The 25,458-nt window shown below is 42.9% G+C and overlaps 1 long non-coding RNA gene across 1 annotated transcript; it reads left to right on the top strand.

Moving 5' to 3' along the window:
• The first annotated feature begins 11,244 nt into the window (after window positions 1–11,244).
• LOC115132825 (uncharacterized) lies at window positions 11,245–18,201 on the top strand. Its single transcript, XR_003864128.2, has 3 exons — window positions 11,245–14,912; window positions 15,361–15,500; window positions 16,012–18,201. It is a non-coding gene; the product is annotated as an uncharacterized LOC115132825 (long non-coding RNA).
• Window positions 18,202–25,458: the final 7,257 nt, after the last annotated feature.

A 25,458-nucleotide genomic window follows, 5' to 3' on the forward strand; every position in this document is an offset into this window, starting at 1 on the left:
AGAGGTTAAACAGGCTAGTAATAGGAGTTGCAACAATTGCGGCGGATACTTTTCGGCTTTGGTTATTGTTTTGGTGGAAGATCCAGGACCAGTGGAAGCTTAATTTGCTTCCACTGTTCATGGGGCCCTTAAGGTCAACAAACATCATGAACTTTACCCTGTACCAGGACATTTTATCCAAAATTCTGGTAGCCACTGCCAGGAGTCTGAAACTTGGCCGCAAGTGGATTTTCCAACAATACGATAACCCCAAGCACACATCAAAATCCACCAAAACATGTTGTTTTTTGACCCAAAGTCAACGTTTTGCCATGGTCATCTTAGTCTCTGGACTTGAACCCCATTGAAGACCTGTGGTTTGAATTGAAGAGGGCAGTCCATAAGCGCAGACAAAGGATATCAAGGATCTGGAAAGATTCTGTATTGAGGAATGGTGTAAGATCCTTCCAAATGTGTTCTCTAAATGTATACATTTTTAGAAAAAGGCTCAGTGCAGTTATTTTCTCAAGGTAAGTTATTGAAAGGTATTGAAAATAGGTGGCAATCATTTTTTACCCCTCTGAGAGAGAAAAATATTACTTGTTAAACAAAATGCTTTGTAGCTCAGTATTTGTATTATTTTATACAGTCTTTTCTGCTCATCTTTATCAAGGTTGCCAATAATTCTGGACCTCATTGTATACGGCAATATATGGCACTTCTGCGTGTACATAACTAATTACTAAATTATCATTAAAATCAAGCAAGCAAAAAAATAATCCTGATTTGCTTGATCGGCAAGTGCCTTTCAGAATTTAATCTCAATCCTTGGTTCAAGATATAATTGAAATGTCACTGAGTTTTAATGTGTTCTTTTACTTCACTGAGTATACAAAACATTAGGAACAGCTTCCTAATTTGAGTTGCACTCCCTTTTGCCCTCAGAACAGCCTAAATTTGTCGGGCATGGGCTCTACAAGGTGTCAAAAGTGTTCCAAAGGGATGCTGGCCCATGTTGACTCCAATGTTGAGTCCAATGCTTCCCACAGTTGTGTCAAATTACCTGGATGTCCTTTGGGTGGTGGACCATTCTTGACACACACGGGAAATTGTTGAGTGTGGAAAATGCAGCACCATTCCTGTTCCTGGTCCCCTACCCCAAGTTTGGGAAGCACTGTACTACTAGCCTCGCTCTCTGTGTCTCCTTTCCCTACTGCATTGCAGGCTACCTCACCATTGTCTGTCTCACTATTCTCTTTAAAGCAAGGTTATTTTGTTATGAGAACTTATGTAGCCTATCTTTTGTTAATATTATAGTTAGCTTTGAAAAGGCGTTTGATAAAGTATGACTGGAATGTACGTATATATAAATGCCTGGAATATAACAATTTGTACAATTGGTGAAAAAGAGTAAATAATGAAAGAAAGTATTAAGAGGAGTTAAACAAGGTTGTATACTATCGGCATATTGTATACTATCGGCATATCTATTTGAAATATTAGCTATTAAAATCAGATCTATCAATAATATTAAGGGATTAGAAATCCAGGGCTTAAAAACAAAGGTGTCATTGTATGCTGATGGTTCATGTTCTCTTTCAAATCCACAATTAGAATCCCTCCACTGCCTCAATAATGATCATTTTTCTAACCTCTGGATTACAATCAAATTATGATCTGTGTACTATATTGCGTATTCAATCACAAAAAAATACAACTTTTACATTACTGTGTAGTTTTCCAATAAAATGGTCTGACGGTGAAGTGGAAATAATAAAATCAAATCAAACTTTGTCACATGCGCCGAATACAACAAGTGTAGCCCTTACCGTGAAATGCTTACTTAGAAGCCTTTAACCAACAGTGCAGTTCAAGAAGTGTTAAGAAAATATTTACCAAATAAACTAAAGTAAAAAAGAATAAAGAGTAACACAATAACATAACAATAACGAGGCTATACACAGGGGGTACTGGTTCCGAGTCAGTGTGCAGGGATACAGGTTAGTTGAGGTAAGGGGGGGGGGGGGCAGTGTAATATTCTGGTGGCCATTTGATTAATTGTTCAGCCGTCTTATGTTTTGGGGGTAGAACCTGTTAAGGAGCCTTTTCGTCCTAGACTTGTAGTCCGTAATAGTTTTCAAGCCCTGCCACATCTGACGAGAGGCAGAGCTGGTGTAGTTGGATTCAATCTTAATCCTGTATTGATGCTTTGCTTGTTTGATGGTTCGTCTGAGGGCATAGTGGGATTTTTTTTATAGGCATCCGGATTAGTGTCCTGCTCCATGAAAGCAGCAGCTCTAGCCTTTAGCTCGATGCGGATGTTGCCTGTAATCCATGACTTCTGGTTGGGATTTGAACGTACCGTCACTGTGGGGATGACGTTGTTGATGGACTGATTGATGAAGCCGATGACTGAGGTGGTATACTCCTCAATGCCATTGGATGAATCCCCGAACATATTCCTGTTCTAGTAAAACAGTCCTGTAGCATCCGCATCATCTGACCACTTCCCTATTGAACGAGTCACTGGTACTTCCTGCTTGTAAGCAGGAGGATATAATTATGATCAGATTTGCCAAATGGAGGGTGGGAGAGAGCTTTGTATGCATCTCTGTGTTTGGAGTAAAGGTGGTCTAGAGTTTTTTTCCTCTCTGGTTGCACATGTGACATGTTGGTAAAAATTTGGTAAACTGATTTAAGTTTGCCTGCATTAACGTCCCCGGCCGCTTCTGAGTGAGCATTTTCTTGTTTGCTTATGCCCTTATAGAGTTGGTTGAGTGCGGTCTTAGTGCCAGCATCGGTCTGGGGTGGTAAATAGATTGCTACGAATAATATAGATAAGAACTCTCTTGGTAGATAGTGTGGTCTACAGCTTATCATAATTTACTCTACATCAAGCGAGCAATGCCCCGAAACTTCTTTAATATTTGACATTACGCACCAGCTGTTATTGACAAAAAGACACACATCCCACCCCTTGTCTAACCAGACGTAGCTTCTCTGTTCTGCCGGTGCATTGGAAATCCCTCCAGCTCTATATTATCCATGTCGTCGTTCAGCCACGACTCCGTGAAACATAAGATATTACAGTTCTTAATGTCCCGTTGTTAGGATAACCGTAATCGTAGGTCATCAATTCTATTTTCCAATGATTGCATGTTAGCAAGTAGAATTAATGGCAGTGGAAGTTTAATCGCTCGCCTACGGATTCTCAAAAGGCATCCTGATCTGCGTGCTCTTTTCCTCTGTCTTTTCTTCACGCAAATGACGGGTATCTGGGCCTGTTCCCGGGAGAGCAGTATATCTTTCTCGTCGGACTCGTTAAAGGAAAAAGCTTCTTCCAGTTCGTTGTGAGTAATCCCAGTTCAGAAGTTATTTTCGGTCATAAGAGATGGTAGCAGCAACATTATGTTCAAAATAAGTAGTAAGTTAAAAGAAGTTACAAACAACGCAAAAAACACGAACAAAATAGCACAATTGGTTACAGGCATGTAAAACGTCAGCCATCCTCTTCAGCGCAATCTTAATCTCTAGGTAATCATATCCCAAAATAAATAAATAATCTCTCTACAATACATTTTAATAGAAAGTTATCACAAATAGATACAATCTTGCTACCATGGAAATTAAAATACCTGTCTGTCTTTCAGTTTACCTATTTGCTTATGGCCCTGTCTACACCTAAATACTTGTTTTTTTAATTATATGAGCTAAAAAGATGACATTTTATTTGTAATGGCAAGCCAAATTAAACAGGCCTATTTATATGATGAACATGAAACATGTTATCTTTCATTTACAATCTTTTGAAACTATGAGAATAGAAAGGTTCAGGACTTTTGTGAAACTTCACAGCACAGTTGAAAAATATATCTCTGGACAATTGTTCCTTTATGATCTAGCCAGGTCATTACATTGGTGTCAGAATTAAAAATGTAGATAAAAGTTAGCCAGCTAGCTAACTGACTACCATGGCTAGCTGACGTAAATGAGAACGAGGGTTGAAAATGCTTTGAGAAAATCTGAAAGTGAAGGTGGAGTTAGGGTACAATTATGGCCAAGGAGGTGCGTCTGCATGGACGTCGGAGCATCTGGCTGAGGAGATTGCCAGGGCATCGGAGGAGGCCGCTTGAGGGAGACCTCTAGAATGATGGCGGCTGAAGCGGGCATGAGTGCTTCGTTGACTGTGCTTCACGCGGATTCTGGTGGGTGGACCGAAGGGATGATGTCGACGCTGCGGGACAAAGAATCTGTGACACGGAACCCAAACCGGCTGCACGCGTGCGCCATCGTGCATACATTTATTTTGTCCCCCTACACCAAACGCGATCACGACACGCAGGTTAAAATATCAAAACAAACTCTGAACCAATTATATTAATTTGGGGGCAGGTCGAAAAGCATTAAACATTTATGGCAATTTAGCTAGCTAGCTTGCACTTGCTAGCTAATTTGTCCTGGGATATAAACATTGAGTTGTTATTTTACCTGAAATGCACAAGGTCCTCTACTCCGCCAATTAATCCACACATAAAATGGTCAATCAAATCGTTTATAGTCATCTCTTCCTTCCAGGCTTTTTCTTCTCTTGACTTTATATTGCGATTGGCAACTTTCATAAATTAGGTGCATTACCGTCACTGACCTCGTTCGTCTTTCAGTCACCCACGTGGGTATAACCAATGAGGAGATGGCACGTGGGTACCTGCTTCTATGAACCAATGAGGAGATGGGAGAGGCAGGACTTGCAGCTCAATCTGCGTCAGAAATAGAACTGATTAGTTCTATTTTAGCCCTTGGCATCGCAGACGCTCGTTGGCGCACGCGAGCAGTGTGGGTACAGTAATTGAATAACATAGATTTCAAAATGTATTTTGCAACGCTCGCGCACACAACGCTCACGGTGTAGTCAGCCTGTCAGGATGTAAACAAGCATTGCGGCGCCCAGTTCCAGATTGCTTCTGTATCTGTTAAGACCCTGAAGTACTCCGGTAAGGCGGACTGGGAAGCTTTTCATGCTCAGTTTGAACTGTTAGCTCATTTTAGGGGGTGGTCGAATGAAGATAGGGCCCTGCAGTTGGCTTTGTGTCTCACGGATGACACTCTGTCCTGTTTGATATTGATTAGCCCCGAGGACAGATGTGATTATGGGGCTTGAGGAGGCACTTTGGACAGTACAGCCTGGGCTGCCCAAATTTGCTAATAAACACAGGCAGCCTGGAGAGCCACTACGGGTGCTAGCCTATGACATTGAGAGCCTCTCTCAGTGGGCATATGCTCACATGCCCCACTCCATGAAGAGCGAGCTAGCACGGGAGCAGTTCACACATGTGCTCTCTCCAACGGAGCTGCGCATACAGACCCAGCTGGCTCATCCTGAGTCATTGCAGACAGCCTTGGAGATGGCTTTGGAAAGGGAGCTTGTGTGGGCTGGCGCTTCAGCTGAGGATTCGGTGGGGGTGCAGGGAGACAGACCCACTGTGCGGGCTGGGGGGCAGAGCGGCCCTGAGCCGGAAAAGCCTGCATGGTTGGCTGAAATGACTGAACTTATTCGCGCTGTGTCGCTACAGGTGGCACAAAACACACGCCCTGGTCCCATGGTCTGCTGGGGGTGTGGCCAGCCAGGCCATCTGCGCCGGGATTGCCCCATGTCCCCCAGGGCTCAGGGAAACACCTCAGGGTCCGCATTGACGGGGCAGTGCAGACCCCCCCCCCCCATCTGTGTGTGACCTTTCCCCAGTCCCTCTGTCACCTACGGCTGTATGTTACAGTCCCCCAGCTCCCTCCACGACACATAGGGATGTGAGCCCAGGCCGCGCCCCCCCAGCCCAGCTACCCCGGGAGATATGGGAGAGGAACTGTGTTGGTCTTGACCCCGAGCAGCAAGAACAGTTGTGGCAGTTGCTGTTTCAATTCAGAGACAGCTTTGCACTGAGTGAGGAAGAGGTGGGTCAGACTCATCTGGTGCAGCATGAGATCGACAAAGGGATGCTCGGCCCATCAAGATGCGTCCCCGCCGTATCCCGCTGGCACGCCAGGCGGCGGCAGACAGGGCTGTGTGGAAGATGCAGCGGACAGACTTCATCGATCCCTCAGACAGCCCCTGGGTGGTGCCAGTCGTCATGGTTCCCAAGAAGGGGGGCAAGCTGAGGTTCTGTGTGGACTACAGGCAGCTGAATGAGGTAACCAGGAAAGACTCATACCCCATACCACGTATCGATGAGTCGCTGGACCTGGTTAGGGGGTCCGCCTGGTTCTCCTCACTAGACCTCCGCAGTGGCTACTGGCAGGTGCCCCTCTCCCCAGAGGCCAGAGCCAAAACTGCATTCTTCACTAACAGAGTTCAAGTTCCTGTGCTTCGGCCTGTGAAACGCTCCAGCTACTTTTGAGCATTTGATGGACAGGGTGCTGGATGGCATCCGCCGACAGGAGTGTCTAGTATACATCGACGACATCCTGGCCCATGGCAGCTCCTTCCAGTCAGCCCTGGGGGTGCTACGGCGTGTGCTGGAGAGGGTGGCTGCAGCAGGCCTGAAGCTCCACCCCGAGACGTGCCACTTCATGAGGAGAGAGGTGTCCTTGGGCCACCGAGTGGGGAAGGAGGGTATCAGCACTATGGAGGACAAGGTGGGGGCTGTTCGAGACTGGCCCACCCCCACCAACCAGCGTCAGCTGAAGTGCTTCCTGGGCCTGGCCTCGTACTACAGGAGGTTTGTACGGGGCTTCTCAAGCGTCCCTGCTCCCCTGAACCGCCTGCTGCCGAAGGACAAGGTCTTCACTTGGACAGTGGGGGGCCTTCAACACCCTCAAACGTGCATTGATCGAGGCCTCTGTGCTTGCCCCCCCTGACCTCACCTTGCCCTTTATCCTGGACACAAACGCGAGCAATGTGGGCATGGGTGGGGTGCTGGCCCAGGTGGGGCCAGAGGGGGAGAGAGTGGGGGCGTACTTCAGCAAAACATTCAACAAACATGAGCACCGCTACTGTGTCACCCGGCGGGAGCTCTTGGCTGTTGTTGCTTCCATCAAACACTTCAAGGGTGGCCTGCCCTTTACTGTAAGGACTGACCACTCTGCTCTCCAGTGGCTCATGTCTTTCAGAGAGCCAGAGGGGCAGGTGGCACGTTGGTTGGAGGCCCTGTAAACCAGTCCCCATCCCCCCATGAGTACTCTGGAGCACAGCCTCCCGCAGTGCTTTTGGGACCACCACCTGCCACCTCTCCTCTCCCGTAGCTGACTCCTTCTGTGCCCGCTGTAGCACGCCATCAGCTAGCCGCAGTCTCTCAAACTTTGACCACAACCCTTTGGTCGCAAGTGAAAGTGCTGCCACCTCTTCCCACGGTGGCCTCAGCTGCGCCTCTACCCACTGTAGCACTGGCTGGAGGTCTGTGTCCCGTCCCTGCTGCTGCCCCACGTCGACAGTCTACAGCTCACAACAGACAGGCCCGCTCACCCGACACACTGTGGCACAGACCCCCTCTTCTGCACACAGCTCTCTCTCACAGCCCTCTCTCCGCTCACAGTGGTGACACCCGTCTGCAGTACAGGGCCGACGCGACACTTGTGTAAACTGGTGGAAAAGATGATAGCCAACAGATTGTCATATTTCCTGGAACATAGAGGTTTATTCAGTCAATGTCAAAGTGGATTGATTCCGTAAAGGTAGATCTACTTTGGATGCGTTAGTAAGCAGTGAAGTTCAAAAAAAAACTCTGGTCATGAAGAAGTAATGGCTAATGTCTTTTTTTGACATTGAAAAGGCTGATAACAGTATGTGGAAAGAAGGCCTACTGATTTAAGACAGAAATACTTGGTATTGGTGGGAGATTAGAGGGCTTGAAAACTAAATGGTGCATTTAAATCAACATCTGTATGTGCTTTACTAGTGGAGACAGGTGAGATGCCTTTAGCTATACGGCATACAAAATGGTCATTAGCTTATTGGGTTGAAAGACTGTGAGGTTGAGCATCACACTGCTACTGTTCTAGCCTGTTGGGAATATACTAGTAGACAAGGCAGTGGTTTTGGTTGGACAGTTGGCCCTTCTGTGGTGATAGAGGGTTTTCTTCCATGGTTACTCCCAGATCCTGTTGTTGATATTACCTTGGTAGAGATAAGGAAAGGGGTGTCAGAAGTCAGTGATATAGGGAAACTGGTTGAAAATTACATTGGTTGAAGTTTTGATGCTTTTTTACTACTTTTCACAGATGGCCCACAGGAGCAAGCATTTATGTTCCTGAATTTGATGTGCAGATATGTAGAAGACTAACAGATGAACTGTCAGTATACTCAGTGGGACTGTTGGCGATATTAGTTGCCCTCCAGTGAGTCGAGGACGTACAACCTGTTAGAATTATAGTATGCTCAGATTCTGTGTCTGTATTGAATAGTTTATCATCTGGTAAATCTAATTATAAATCTAAAATTAAATCTAGAATCGGCTTCCTATATCGCAACAAAGCATCCTTCACTCATGCTGCCAAACATACCCTCGTAAAACTGACCGTCCTACCGATCCTCGACTTCGGCGATGTCATCTATAAAATAGCCTCCAACACTCTAATTAACAAATTGGATGCAGTCTATCACAGTGCCATCCGTTTTGTCACCAAAGCCTCATACACTACCCACCACTGCGACCTGTACGCTCTCATTGGTTGGCCCTCGCTTCATACTCGTCGCCAAACCCACTGGCTACAGGTTATCTACAAGTCTCTGCTAGGTAAAGCCCCGCCTTATCTCAGCTCACTGGTCACCATAGCAGCACCCACTTGTAGCACGTGCTCCAGCAGGTTTATCTCACTGGTCACCCCCAAAGCCAATTCCTCCTTTGGTCGTCTTTCCTTCCAGTTCTCTGCTGCCAATGACTGGAACAAACTGCAAAAATCACTGAAGCTGGAGACCCATATCTCCCTCACTAGCTTTAAGCACTAGCTGTCAGAGCAGCTCACAGATCACTGCACCTGTACATAGCCCATCTGTAAACAGCCCATCTATCTACCTCATACTGTATTTATTTACTTATCTTGCTCCTTTGCACCCCAGTATCTCTATTTGCACATTCATCTTCTGCACATCTACCATTCCAGTGTTTAATTTCTATATTGTAATTACTTCGCCACCATGGCCTATTTATTGCCTTAACTCCCTTAACTTACCTCATTTGCACTCACTGTATATAGACTTTTTGTTTTATTTTTTTCTACTGTATTATTGACTGTATGTTTTGTTTATTCCATGTGTAACTCTGTGTTGTTGTATGTGTCGAATTGCTATGCTTTATCTTGGCAAGGTCGCAAATGCAGTTGCAACTAGCCTACCTGGTTAAATAAAGGTGAAATAAAAATAGGAGTGACCTACTATTGGAGATATTAATGTTATTATGGAGAATTGAGAGACTGGGTGTAGTAGTAAGATCCTGCTGGGTCCCAGCACATTCGGGTGTGGAAGGGAATGACATTTAAGACCAGTTAGCCAAAAGAGCTTTGAAACTCGATAAAATAGCTATTAATGTTCCTCTGGGTAGAAGTGAGGCCAAATGTAAGATCAGAGACATTTTGATAGATGTGTGGCAGAAGAGAATAGCCTAAGAAGAGGTGGTGTTTGCTCGATTGTGCTTAGGACATTGTACATTGAACTCGTTATTACATCTGGTTGGCAAGCATGTGAATGGTTTGTGTCTGGTCGATGAAACGTTGGAGAATGTTATATTGTTGTACGTATGTTGAAGAGAGGGAAAGATTGAAGTGTAGGTTCATTGAGGTTGGACGGGGTTCAAATATTTTTTAAGGGATTTGGGTGTGGGGAGGGTATATTTGAAGTTAGTAGGGCTCTTTTTATTTTCTCGGAAGTACTGAGTTAGATAGGATTTAGAAATGTTGTAAACCGTGATTAACAACACACTCCAGCACAGTAGATGGCGGCATGCACCTTTAACGTTTGTTTGCGCACCACCATTTATAAACGCAACATAAAAAGGATTGTCCCTTTTTCAGGGCCCTGTCTTTCAAAGATAATTTGTAAAAAATCCAAATAACTTCACAAACCTTCATTGTAAAGGGTTTAAACACGGTTTCCCATGCTTGTTCAATGAACCATAAACAATTAATGAACATGCACCTGTGGAACGGTCGTTAAGACACTAACAGCTTACAGACTGTAGGCAATTAAGGTCACAGTTATGAAAACTAGGACACTAAAGAGGCCTTTCTACTGACTGAAAAACACCAAAAGAAAGATACCCAGGGTCTCCGCTCATCTGCGTGAATGTGCCTTAGGCATGCTGCAAGGAGGCATGAGGACTGCAGATGTGGCCAGGGCAATAAATTGTAAAGTCCGTACTATGAGACGCCTAAGACAGCGCTACAGGGAGACAGGACGGACAGCTGATCGTCCTCGCAGTGGCAGACCACGTGTAACAACATCTGCACAGGATTGGTACATCCGAACATCACACCTGCGGGACAGGTACAGGATTGCAACAACAACTGCCCAAGTTACACCAGGAACACACAATCCCTCCATCAGTGCTCAGACTCTCCGCAATAGGCTGAGAGAGGCTTGTAGGCCTGTTGTAAGGCAGAAACTCGATAAAATAGCTATTACGGTCCTCACCAGCCATCACCGGCAACAATGTCGCCTATAGGCACAAACGCACTGTCGCTGGACCAGACAGGACTAGAAAAGGGTGCTCTTCCCTGACGAGTCACGGTTTTGTCTCACCAGGGGTGATGGTCGGATTCGCATTTATCGTCGAAGGAATGAGAGTTACACCGAGGCCTATACTCTGGAGCAGGATCGATTTGGAGGTGGAGGGTCCGTCATGGTCTGGGGCAGTGTGTCACAGCATCATCGGACTGAGCTTGTTGTCATTGCAGGCAATCTCAACGCTGTGCATTACAGGGAAGACATCCTCCTCCCTCATGTGGTACCCCCCCTGCAGGCTCATCCTGACATGACCCTCCAGCATGACAATGCCACCAGCCATACTGCTCGTTCTTTGCGTGATTTCCTGCAAGACAGGAATGTCAGTGTTCTGCCATGGCCAGCAAAGAGCTCAGTCAAAACACCTCAAAACAAGACATGGTATCAACAACAAGATAAAACTAGCTGAAACAAGCCACCTACGATTCCTCACATGGCAGCTTCTTGTCATTGTTGCGCGTGCACATCATTTTTGGGACGTCAGTCAACCCGTCTATACGTCTTGGAGGTGCTCAGAAATATGTAAATCATATTTCGTATGGCTCTGAGGCCAGGCTGGCTATTATGTACTTTGATAGAAGACCTAAAGTATCCTCAGATACTGTTCAGTTATGTTTGAAATACCTAGGTCTATTCTCACCACAAACACCCAGTCTATGACTGTGAGTGATGCCCTCCCACTTTTCTTTGTTTAGTGTCTGTGAAGATGGTCAGGTGTTTTGAAGGGAACTGGTCCGGGAACTTTAAAGATGGAGTTACCCAGATGGAATGGACTTGCAGTTCCAACTGGAGCTGATCCAATTTCAGCGCTGTGCATTATGGCCAATGCTGGGTCTTTGCCTCTGTCATGTGTACGGTTAATTGAAATTTGACTATCCACTTGAATATCATTCACCATTAGAGGTCTTTCCAGTGGCAATATACATATCATTGTCTTGAGTTGTCTTTGTGTGTTTCGTTCTTTTTTCAGTTATGACAGTTTTGGGGGTCCCATCAAGAGTTGTCACAATCTTTAACTTGTTATGGGGCGGTAGGGTAGCCTAGTGGTTAGAGCGTTGGACTAGTAACCGGAAGGTTGCAAGTTCAAACCCCCGAGCTGACAAGGTACAAATCTGTCGTTCTGCCCCTGAACAAGCAGTTAACCCACTGTTCCTAGGCTGTCATTTAAAATAAGAATTTGTTCTTAACTGACTTGCCTGGTTAAATAAAGGTAAAATAAGAAATAAATGGCTGGGGGCAGTATTGAGTAGATTGGATAAATAAAGTGCCCAGAGTAAACTGTCTGCTACTCAGGTCCAGTTGCTAATATGTGCATATTAAACACTCTGGAGTTTCTAAAACTGTTTGAATGATGTCTGTGAGTATAACAGAACTCATATGGCAGGCAAAAACCTGAGAAAAAAATCCAACCAGGAAGTGGGACATCTGAGGTTTGTAGTTTTTCAACTCTTTACCTATTGAATATACAGTGTCTATGGGGTTATATTGCACTTCCTAAGGCTTCCACTAGATGTCAACAGTCTGTAGAACCTTGTTTGATGCTTCTACTGTGAAGGAGGGGGGAATGGGAGCTGAATGAGTCAGTGGTCTGGCAGAGTGCCACGAGCTGGTCACGCGCGTTCACGTGAGAGTTAGCTGCGTTCCATTGCAATTCTACAGACAAAGGAATTCTCCGGTTGGAACATTATTGAAGATTTATGTTAAAAACATCCTAAAGATTGATTCTATACTTCGTTTGACATGTTTCTACGGACTGTAACAGAACTTTTTGACTTTTTGTCTGGCCTGCGTGTCATGAATTTGGATTACTGGGCTAAACGCATGAACAAAAAGGATGTATTTGGACATAAATGATGGACTTTATCAAACAAATCTATCATTAACCTTTGATGATCTTCATCAGATGACACTCATAGGACTTCATGTTACACAATACATGTATGTTTTGTTCGATAAAGTTCATATTTATATACAAAAATCTGAGTTTACATTGGCGCGTTATGTTTAGTAGTTCTAAAACATCCGGTGATTTTGCAGAGCCGCATCAATTTACAGAAATACTCATAATAAACATTGATAAAAGATATTACTATTATGCATGGAATTATAGATACACTTCTCCTTAATGCAACCGCTATGTCAGATTTCAAAAAAGCTTTACCGAAAAAGCACACCATGCAATAACCTGAGTACAGCGCTCAGACAACAAATCAAGCCATACAGATATCCGCCATGTTGTGGAGTCAACAGAAGTCAAGAAATAACATTATAAATATTCACTTACCTTTGATGATCTTCATCAAAATGCACTCCCAAATCAAAAAATGGTGTGAAATACTTCTGTCTTTGAGGAATTTTAATTATGAGATTTCTGTGCTTTTGAATTTGGCGCCCTGCACTTTCACTGGCTGTTGTCATATCGATCCCGTTAGCGGGATTCAAGCCATAAGAAGTTTTTAACTCCGCCCATGACACCAATGGAAATATGGTCATCGAGGAATATTACACCAACACTGGGGGGAAAAAAGAAAATGTAAACAAATTATATCTCTAAGGACAGCATATGAGTTGGTGTTCAAAATGTAATATGTTTTGGTCTGCAAAAAATAACACTGTTTTCTCTGTCATCTGAGATGGTTGCATCACCTCTTATAGTATTTAGCTTTTTATTATTTTTGGGTGTGCAGTCATGTACGTACATGTATGTCCTAAATGTATACAAATATTTCCAGGAACTGACCTGTGTCAAGGTTTTGGCGGTTGGCAGGTATTTGGATCCAGGTCAAATACCTTATTCTATTCAATAATCACTTTCTGTTCATTAAATCATTAAGATGACAGATTGAAAGCTAAGACTATGCTGTTTTAATCTCATTTTGACCTTTGATTCTCTGAAATATCTCAATATCTCGATCGTCAAATGTTTGCCCTTTCAATAGATAGCCTATGATCATTCTGACATGTCTTTAAGTGAATAGAATGATAACATCTGCAACATCTACAGGAATATTCAGCTGTAGTCCGTGTCCAGTGAAAGGCCCCAGAAAGCGATGTTATGACTCTTTGTACGATACTCCATTCATCTATGCGTCGGTCAATGTGGAGGTTGTCATGGTGATAGCGAGGAATGGTGTTGGGGACGAGTGTGTACACACAGAGGGTCTGTTCTCACTAAGAACGTGGACTCGGAGAGACCTCAGAGCCTCACCTGTGCTTACAAGTGTACTGAAAGTAAGACAGTGCTAACATCAGGAAATACCACCCAACTAAATCACAACTATACAAAAATGATTCTGCTGTCAAGATACAGAGGTCTGACATACTTACAGTATACTTGTTTCAGGTACCCATGCAACGTACTTGTAAAAATGTAAAAGTGAATCATTTTGGTTTTAGTTTTTCCATTATGTATTTTGTTGTTTGTCACACCTCATCCTCTGTCCATTTCTCTCCGTAGCAACAGTTCAGAGTTTGTAGGTTTCCTTGAAGATTGAGACAGTGGCAAGGTTGGGGGAGAACATTTACTTGTGCACAGTGGTGTAAAATACTTTAAGTACTACTTAAGTAGTTTTTTTGGGGTATCTGTACGTTACTATACTATGTATATTTTTGACAATTTTTACTTTTACTTCACTCCATTCCTAAAGAAAATGATGTACTTTTTCCTCCATACATTTTCCTTGACTCCAAAAAGTACCTTGACACCCAAAAGTGAAATGGTCCAATTCAGGCACTTATGAAGAGAACACGTGGTCATCCCTACTGCCTCTGATCTGGCGGACTCACTAAACACATGCATCGTTTGTAAATGATGTCTGAGTGTTGGAGTGTGCCCCTGACTATCCATACATTTACAAAACAAGAAAATGTTGCTTGAAATTATTTATACTTTTACCATTTGATGCTTAAGTATATTTTAGCAATTACATTTACTTTTGATACTTAAGTATATTTAGAAACAAATACTTTTAGACTTTTACTCAAGTAGTATTTTACTGGGTGACTTTCACTTTTACTTGAGTAACTTTCTATTACGGTATCTTTACTTTTACTCAAGTATGACAATTGGGTACTTTTGCCACCACTGCTTGTTCGTCACTGTCACCAACAGGGTGAAAGACCCCAAGGTTCCGAAGGAAAATCTCAATGTTCAAACAAAGGAATACAATGGCAGCCCACGGAACTGTTCTGGGAGGCACACAAGCACTTTCATATGGCACATGTGCAGGTAACAAGTCACAACCAGGGGTTTCAATTGGGATGGCAGTCGCCATACCTTAGCTCAACACCAACCATTTTAAAAAGCCTACTAAAATCATTACAATCCTGATTTAAGAAAAATGTTTCATCTGTTTTAATTTTGACACCCTCTATGCTCGACACCAAATCTAGTAGTCCCCCATAATAAAATAGTTTGTTGTTCTTTTCATTACTACTCTGTTTACGTCTGACAGTTCATCACCAGATCCCACACCCTGAGTATAAGAACATGCTTGTGGGTGAGGGTTTGCTTAACTTGGCGGTGGTCATAAAGGATGAGCGAGTCCCAGTGTTAGAAGAGTTAAACATCATCCCAACACATATCTCTATAGTATGCTCTCTAACAACTTATCTAGTCTTTAACTGATGTACCTCCAAGGTAGAGGCAGAGTTTCTGAAGTGCTTTTATTCCACAGGTCATTGGTGGAGATAACATTCAGCTGGAGAAGGAGCACAGGAGCCTGGTTTCTTCCACTGATGCTTTGGCTAATCCTTTGAGCGGTGCTGTGCTGACAGTGGAAGGCTCAGGATTGATCAAGGGCAAAGACCAGACAAAGTAAGTGATCGTGCACCGGAAGACCAAGAAACTGATTATATTCTAAACTATTCTGAAAAACCAAATAAGACATTGAGCTCTCTGTCTCTATGGAACACATTCTAAGTTGAACACGTTCTCTGTTTTAATGACAAGGAAAACGCCTGTTCTTGAGGAAGTATTGTAGAAACGTGGTATTGGTATGTCACCAGGTATGCTTTTGGTTGGCAGTTTCATGGAACTAATGCATGTGGTTGCATCATAAGACTTTGACCTCAAACTAAAAAGGTCACACAGGTTGTATAATGCCTGTCTCAGACAATAAGATGAAACAACAACATACAAACCCTATATATATATATACATATACAGTATATTCCTGTGTTTTATATAATGTATATGGGTTTAGCAACAGTAGAAGGAATAGGGGCATTCATGGATCTTATAGTGACATCCTAGATTAACTTAATATAGGCATTCCCTGACATTATTTACTCCAGCCATTCTCTACAAATATTTTTCTCCTCTTAAGGTGTACCTAGTGCCATCAGGACAGACCATGGAGAAAAAATGTTTATTTCACCCCCCACAACAACTGGCACAAAACTGTTGCAGGCAAGCCTGGTTTACAACAACAGTCCCACAGCCATCCAAGCCTTCCACAAAGTCTCTGTTTCTGCATAAGGCATGATTGCTTTCTACTGAGCACACTGAAGGATGTGAGTGTTTGTAATATCTTCACTTTGCTTTTGCTAAGTTAATGTTCAAATGTGTTATTCCTATTTTTGATTTGTTTCAAGAAAGATTTGTCAACATATTGAAAATGTTTTCTCTACATTTCATAAAAATCAAGCAAGTCCCGCCTTCTTCCCTGAATGCATTGTGAAATAATCAATCAATGCAATGTGGAGCGAGCATGGCATTATTGTTATGTACCTCTTGACTGGTTTTTGTATGTTAATGGGAGTGTATGTCCCCCGTTAGAACATGAGTCCCTCTAACAGACATTGTGTTGTCCAGTGACTACTAAGATGAACTCCTATTGGATGATAAGGGGCTATCATACCACTCACTGGTAGGGAGTGTTTCCTCGACAGACAGTGTGAGGGAAACGTTTTACAGAGATAAGAGGCACATGAATAAACATGGAACATGATAGAATGAACAACATTTACAGTGAAGCTTAGCTCTCAGATATAGTGCTGTCCCAATTGTTAAATGACAACATTGACGTTTTATTAGATATATGTATAGGATACACATGGTTTGTACTGTCCAACTAAATGCTTACAGGTTCCTTCTCGACAATGCAACAATTGGAAATAAAAGTTAAGAAAACAAACATTAAATGGCTTAGTAGAATATAGACATTTTAGCATCAGTATATAAAACAGGAAGGCACCATTGCTGCCAACACACTGACTCAACTCCAGCCACTTTAATGATGGGAAATGATGTAAAATATATCACTAGCCACTTTAAACAATGCTACCTAATATAATGTTTACATACCCTACATTATTCATCTCATATGTATACGTATATACTGTACTCTATATCATCTACTGCATCTTTATGTAATACATGTATCACTAGCCACATTAACTATGCCACTTTGTTTACATACTCATCTCATATGTATATACTGTACTCGATACCATCTACTGTATCTTGCCTATGCCGCTCTGTACCATCACTCATTCATATATCTTTATGTACATATTTTTTATCCCCCTACACTTGTGTGTATAAGGTAGTAGTTTTGGAATTGTTAGGTTAGATTACTCGTTGGTTATTACTGCATTGTCGGAACTAGAAGCACAAGCATTTCGCTACACTCGCACTAACATCTGCTAACCATGTGTATGTGACAAATAAAAATTTGATTTGATTTGGGATATCTTCAACCACCAACTTACCATCCTGAGACAAGGCTGAGTATAGCCCACAAAGATCTCCGCCACGGCACAACCCAGTGACTCAACCCACTCAGGTGACGCACGCCTCCCAGGGACGGTATGAGAGAGCCCCAGTAAGCCAGTGACTCAGCCCCTGTAATGGGGTTAGAGGCAGAGAATGCCAGTGGAAAGAGGGGAACCGGCCAGGCAGAGACAGCAAGGGCGGTTCGTTGCTCCAGAGCCTTTCCGTTCACCTTCCCACTGTGGCACCACTGTTGTGGTGCCATATTCTTTCCATTTCTTTAATAACGCATTTAATGGTGATCCGTGGGATGTTCAAAGTCTCTGATATTTTTTTTTATAACCCAACCCTGATCTGTACTTCTCCATAACTTTGTCCCTGACCTGTTTGGAAGCGCCTTGGTCTTCATGGTGTTGCAGACTCTGTGGCCTTTTATATACAGATGTATATATACTGAGATCATGTATCATGGATCACCACCTCAAGCTGAACCTCGGCAAGACGGAGCTGCTCTTCCTCCCGGGGAAGGACTGCCCGTTCCATGATCTCGCCATCACGGTTGACAACTCCATTGTGTCCTCCTCCCAGAGCGCTAAGAACCTTGGCGTGATCCTGGACAACACCCTGTCGTTCTCAACTAACATCAAGGCGGTGGCCCGTTCTTGTAGGTTCATGCTCTACAACATCCGCAGAGTACGACCCTGCCTCACACAGGAAGCAGCGCAGGTCCTAATCCAGGCACTTGTCATCTCCCGTCTGGATTACTGCAACTCGCTGTTGGCTGGGCTCCCTGCCTGTGCCATTAAACCCCTACAACTCATCCAGAACGCCGCAGCCCGTCTGGTGTTCAACCTTCCCAAGTTCTCTCACGTCACCCCGCTCCTCCGCTCTCCACTGGCTTCCAGTTGAAGCTCGCATCCGCTACAAGACCATGGTGCTTGCCTACGGAGCTGTGAGGGGAACGGCACCTCAGTACCTCCAGGCTCTGATCAGGCCCTACACCCAAACAAGGGCACTGCGTTCATCCACCTCTGGCCTGCTCGCCTCCCTACCACTGAGGAAGTACAGTTCCCGCGCAGCCCAGTCAAAACTGTTCGCTGCTCTGGCCCCCCAATGGTGGAACAAACTCCCTCACGACGACAGGACAGCGGAGTCAATCACCACCTTCCGGAGACACCTGAAACCCCACCTCTTTCAGGAATACCTAGGATAGGATAAAGTAATCCTTCTCACCCCCCTTAAAAGATTTAGATGCACTATTGTAAAGTGGCTGTTCCACTGGATGTCTTAAGGTGAACGCACCAATTTGTAAGTCGCTCTGGATAAGAGCGTCTGCTAAATGACTTAAATGTAAATGTAAATCATGTGACAGATCATGTGACACTTAGATTGCACACAGGTGGACATTATTTAACTAATTGTGACTTCTGAAGGTAATTGGTTGCACCAGATCTTAGTTAAGGGCTGCATAACAAAGGGGGTGAATACACAAACCACTTTTATGGTTGACATTTTTTTTTTTTTCATTTCACTTCACCAATTTGGACTATTTTGTGTATGTCCATTACATTAAACCCAAATTAAAATCTATTTAAATTACAGGTTGTAATGCAACAAAATAAAAAATGCCAGCTTGTGGCTGAGGTGTGTGGGGTCCTTGATGATGCTGTGGGACTTCCTCAGGTACTGTTTCAAGTAGCTGTTTGTTATTTGGTATTTTATTAAGAGAACCATTAGCTGTTGCAAAATCAGCAGCTACTCTTACTGGGTTCCACACAAAACATGACATAAAACAAAACATTAATAGACAAGAACAGCTCAAGGACAGAACTACATAAAAACATTTTTAAAGGCACATGTAGTCTACATATCAATACATACACACAAACTATCTAGGTCAAATAGGGGAGAGGCATTGGGCCGTGAGGTGTTGCTTTATTTGTTTTTTGAAACCAGTTTTGCTGTTTATTTGGGCAATATAAGATGGAACCTAGTTCCATGCAATAATGGCTCTATAAAATACTGTACATTTTCTTGAATTTCTTCTGGACTTGGGGACTGTGAAAAGACCCCTGGTGGCATGTCTGGTGGGGTAAGTGTGTGTGTCTGAGCTGTGTATAAGTTGACTATGCAAACCATTTTAGATTTTCAACACATGAATGTTTCTTCTAAAAGTGATGAAGTCACTCTCAACTCTTTACCAACAGAGACTGACGTGCATATTATTTGCAGCTCCTTCGGAAAGTATTCAGACCCTTTGGATTTTTTCACATTCTTTTTACATTACAACCTTATTCTAAAATGGATTGAATGAAAAAATGTCCTCAGCAATCTACACATAATACCCCATAATGACAAAGCGTAAACAGAAATACCTTATTTACATAAGTATTCAGGCCCTTTGCTATGAGACTCGAAATTGAACTCAGGTGCAACCTGTTTCCATTGATCATCCTTGAGATGTTTCTACAACTTGATTGGAGTCCACCTGTGGTAAATTCAATTGATTGAACATTATTAGGAAAGGCACACACCTGTCTATATAAGGTCCCACAGTTGACAGTGCATTTCAGAGCAAAAACCAAGCCATGAGGTCGAAGGAATTGTTCGCGGAGCTCTAAGACAGGATTGTGTCGAGGCACAGATCTGGGGAAGGGTACCAAAAAATGTCTGTAGCACCGAAAACAGTGGCCTCCATCATTCTTGAATGGAAGAAGTTTGTAACCACCAAGACTCTTCCTAGAGCTGGCCACCCGGCCAAACTAAGCAATCGGGGGTGAAGGGTCTTGGTCGGGGAGGTGTCCAAACACCCAATGGTCACTCTGACAGAGGTCCAGAGTTCCTCTGTGGAGATGGGAGCACCTTCCAGAAGGACAACCATCTCTGCAGCATTTCACCAATCAGGTCTTTATGGTAGAGTGACCAGACGGAAGCCACTCCTCAGTAAAAGGCACATGACAGCCCTCTTGGAGTTTGCCAAAAGTCACCTAAAAGACTCTTAGACCATGAGAAACAAGATTCTCTAGTCTGATGAAACCATGATTGATCTCTTTGGCCTGAATGCCTAGCGTCACGTCTGGAGAAAACCAAGCACCGCTCATCACCTGGTCAATACCATCCCTGCGGTGAAGCATGGTGGTGGCAGCATCATGCTGTGGAGATGTTTTTCAGAGGCAGGGATTGGGAGACTAGTAAGGATTAAGGGAAAGATGAACAGAGCTAATTACAGAGCGATCCTTGCTCCAGAGTGCTCAGGACCTCAGACTGGGGCGAAGGTTCACCTTCCAACAGTTCAACGACCCTAAACACACAACCAAGACAACACAGGAGTCGCATCGGGACAAGTCTCTGAATATTCTTGAGTGGCCCTGCCAGAGCTCAGACTTGAACCCAATCAAACATCTCTGGAGAGACCTGACAATAGCTGTGCAGCGACGCTCCCCATCCAACCTGACGAATACAGGTGTGCCAAGCTTGTAGCATCATACCCAAGAAGACTCGAGGCTGTAATCGCTTTCAAACATTTGCAAAAATGTGCTTTGTAATTATGGGGGATTGTGTGTAGATTAATGAGGGGAAAAAACATTTCATCCTTTTTAGAATAAGACAGTAATGTAACAAAATGTGGAAAAAGTCAAGGGGTCTGAATACTTTCCGAATGCACTGGATATCAGCCCTCGGATTACAATGAAGAGCAAGACGTGTCGCTTTGTTCTGTGCCAGATGCAGCTTAACTAGGTCTTTCCTTGCAGCATTCGACCACACAACAGGACAATAATCAAGATAAGAAAAACTAGAGCCTGCAGAACTTTCTTTTTGGAGTGTGGTGTCAAAAAAGCAGAGCATCTATTTATTACTGCCAGACCTCTCCCCGTCTTTACAACCATTGAATCAATATGTTTTGACCATGACAGTTTACATTCTAAGGTAACGTCAAGTAATTTAGTCTCAACATGTTCAACAGCCACACCATTCATTACTAGATTTAGTTGAGGTCTAGAACTTAGGGAATGATTTGTACCAAATACAATGCTCTTAGTTTTAGAGATGTTCAGGACCAGTGGCCACCCATTCCAAAACAGACCAACTTTGTTGAGGGTTTCAGTGACATCATTAGCTGTGGTTGCTGATGCTTATATGGTTGAATCATCAGCATACATGGCCACACATGTTTTGTTTAATGCCAGTAGCAGGTCATTTGTATTTATCATGGATCCCCATTAGATGCTGCCAAGACAGCAGCTACTCTTCCTGGGTTCCAGCAAAATTAAGGCATTTTATACCATTTTAAAAACAATAAATACATTCACAGAATTCACAACACACTGTGTGTCCTCAGGCCCCTACTCCACCACTACCACATATCTACAATACAACATCTATGTGTACGTGTATAGTGCGTATGTTATCGTGTGTATGCATTTGTCTGTGCCTATATTTGTGTTGCTTCACAGTCCCGCTGTTCCATAAGGTGTATTGTTATCTGTTTTTTAAAATCAAATTTACTGCCTGCATTAGTTACTTGATTTGGAATAGAGTTCCAGTCATGGCTCTATGTTGTACTGTGTTCCCCCCCCCTGGACTTGGGGACTGTGAAGAGACCTCTTGTGGCATGTCTTGTGGGGTATGTATGTGTGTCCGAGCTGTTCGCCAGCAGACAGCTTGTGCATTCAACATGTCAATACCTCTCATAAATACAAGTAGTGATGAAGTCAATCTCAAATCAAATCAAATCTTATTTGTCACATGCACAGAATACATCAGGTGTAGACCTTACTGTGAAAGCTTACATAAAGGCCCTTAACCAACAATGCAGTTTTAATCAATGCAAATAGTCCGAGTAGCCATTTGAAAAGTTGTTCATGAGTTACGGCTTTTAAGAAGCCTTTTGGATTTATACTTGGCTCCCTGGTACTGCTTGCCGTGTGGAACAGTCTATGACTACGGTGGCTGGAGTCTTTGGCAATTTTTAGGGCCTTCTTCTGACACCGCCTGGTATAGATGTCCTGGATGGCAGGAAGTTTGGCCCCAGTGATATACTTTACGGAATTCAAAATGACAGTGCTTGTCTTTCTTAATATATTCAGATATACTTAGATGTGTAGTGTCAGCATTTGTTGCTGGCATGTCATGCCTAAGTTTGCTAATCTTGCCAATGAAAAATATTCAAGTAGTTGGCAATATCAGTTGGTTTTGTGTTGAATGAGCCATCTGATTCAATGAATGATGGTGCAGAGTTAGCTTTTTTCTATCATTCTTTGTCTTTTATCTTTGTTTCATAGTGTAGTTTCTTCTTCTTTTTATTCAGTTTAGTCACATGATTTCTCAATTTGCAATACATTAGCTGTGCAGCCAGACTTATTTGCCATTCCTTTTGCCTCATCCCTCTCAACCACACCAGTTTTCAATTCCTCATCAATCCACAGGGATTTGACCATTTTTACAGTCAATTTCTAAATAGCAGCATGCTTATTAGTAACTGGAATAAGCAATTTCATAAAAATGTCAAGTGCAGTGTCTGTTTGCTCTTCATTACACACCACAGACCAACAAAAATTCTTTACATAAAAAAAGGGAATCACTACACAACTTCTTGTATGACATCTTATACACTATGTTAGGCCCAGCCTTTGGAACTTTTCCTAGATATGGCTACTATATTGTGATCACTTCATCTGATGGATATGGATACTGCTTTCAAGTTAATTTCTGCAACATTAGTAAAGATGTGCTCAATACATGTTGATGATTTCATTCCTGTGCTGTATGTAACTATCATGATAGGTTGACTGAACCATGTTAACCTGAACCATGTTGCAGGCACTGGTTACAGTGTAAAGCTTTTTCTTGAGTGGGCAGCTTGGTAAAATTAGAAAAGAGGAGAGGGCCTAGAGAGCTGCCCTGCGGTACACCACACTTTACATGGTTTGACATTAGAGAAGCTTCCATTAAAGACAACCCTTTTAGTTCTATTAGATAGATAGCTCTGAATCCATGATATGGCAGTTTTAAAAGCAATAACACGTATGTTTTTGTCAATAGTATCAAAGGCTGCTCTGAAATCTAACAGTACAGCTCCCACAATCTTCTTATTCTATATTTATTTCAACCAATCATCAGCTATTTGTGTCAGTGCAGTACATGTTGAGTGCCCTTCTCTATAAGCATGCTGAAAGTCTGTTGTTAATTTTTTTACAGAGAAATAGCATTGTATTTGGTTTTTAAAAAATCCAACAGTTTGCTAAGAGCTGGCAGCAAGCTTATAGGTCTGCTGTTAGAACGAGTAAAGGCCATTTTACCACTCTTGGGTAGTGGAATTACTTTGGCTTCCCTCCAGACTAGAGGACAAAGACTTTCTTCTAGTCTCAGAATAAAGATATGACAGATAGGAGTGGCTATAGAGTTAGGTACCATCCTCAGTAGCTTTCTATCCAAGTTGTCAATGCCAGGTTTCATTATTGATCGATAACAATAACTTTACAAAATTAAAACTTGCAATGCTTTTCTTTCATTCTTTTTTTTTTATGCATGAATATGATGGCTCACTGTTCGATGTTGGTATTTCCTGCCTGCTCTTTAACAAGCCTATAAGGACCAGGTGTATGGCTCAGCTTATAGAACTTGAGGTGTGTGTACCGTGGAGTAGTCCTACCTGTCATGATCTTGAGTCGTCACTAGATGGCAGTATTGAAGTCTCAAAATGAATGTCACCTTCTTGTCTCTGTGTGTGTTTGCCTTTGTATCCCTTCTGTGTGAATATGGCAAGGTGTCATATTTCAAATTCTTTCCAATGTCAACATTGTTTTGACAAATGTTCTGCTGTGGCATAGGAAATAATAAGCATGATTTTTGCTGAAGTCAATTTGAAGTCTATAACCTAGGCTAGGTGTAACAGAAATGGTGGGTGAAGGCTGATGTTTTGAACATCCTTGCGAACTCTCTCTTCTGGTGCCGTGGAGCTTTCACACGCAGTCATATTGGCAGATGTGTGCGATAATCAGACTGCACGGTTGCTGATTTTCAGACAAATTAAATGTCAGGGGGAAACCGGGGAGTGGGACCACTCCAGTGTTTGAAAAGCTGAGGCAACCATAAATTATTAAAGGCATAGTGCAGTCAAAAACGTGATTTCCCTGTGAAATTGGGAAAATTATGATAATGCCCTTTTAGTGTAAGAGCTGTTTGAAAAGACCGCCTGAAATTTTAGCCTGTTTTGGTGGGATGAAATTTTGGCCTGCCTGGTGACACCACCAGGCGATAAATCAGTTAATAGACCAACAAGAAAGAGAGTCCCAAACCTCTCTGGCAATAACAGCTAGTTTTCCCCTTCCCATTAAGACCACTCACAGGCCGTCCTAACAAAATTCTTGCTTGAGAAATTGATATTTGCTAACAGGCTATTTTTGTTTCTTTTTGACCATTTTAATTGAAAACAATCACAGTAAGGTACTTAATTGTTACCCAGAAATGATTTGATATTGAGATAAAAATGGCTGCATTGGTCCTTTAACAGCTTCTTCTCTCCCTCCTTCTGCCATTTCTAAGAGCTTCACACTGAGATTTGAGTTGAGAGGTAAAGTTTCTGAACTTCACAGAGGAGTGGGGGAAACAAAGTGAGAGAGCAGATATATAGTAGATGTATTAAACTGAACAATGACGAAGCTGCAAAGTAAAGTGTCAGTCCACTAACTCTTATGGACAAGCAGAGAGGGTGCTAGGTTTCATCGTTTGAGATAAAAAAAAGACTGATTTCTCTTTACTTTTCATTATTCTGTAGTCTATATAGTGTATGATTTTGAAGTATGCCCTATCTTTCCAGAGAACAGTTCAATGATGCCTTTACAGAGTTCCACTTCCAAATGATGTCCCTTATTACAAATATGGACATATAATGGGGAATTCAGAGTGAAATTATTCAAGCTATTGCATTGGTGGTAATAATAGTCCCCTAGCAGCCCAGCTCCCACCCCTGATTGAGAAATGTGAGTAATCAGACTTTAATGACTGTGATAATGAATCTAGTAGCGACCCATCCGTCGTCACCCGTTAATGGGATTTT

The sequence above is a fragment of the Oncorhynchus nerka genome, linkage group LG7 (assembly GCF_034236695.1).
Source record: "Oncorhynchus nerka isolate Pitt River linkage group LG7, Oner_Uvic_2.0, whole genome shotgun sequence".
NCBI classification, from domain to species: Eukaryota; Metazoa; Chordata; class Actinopteri; order Salmoniformes; family Salmonidae; genus Oncorhynchus; species Oncorhynchus nerka.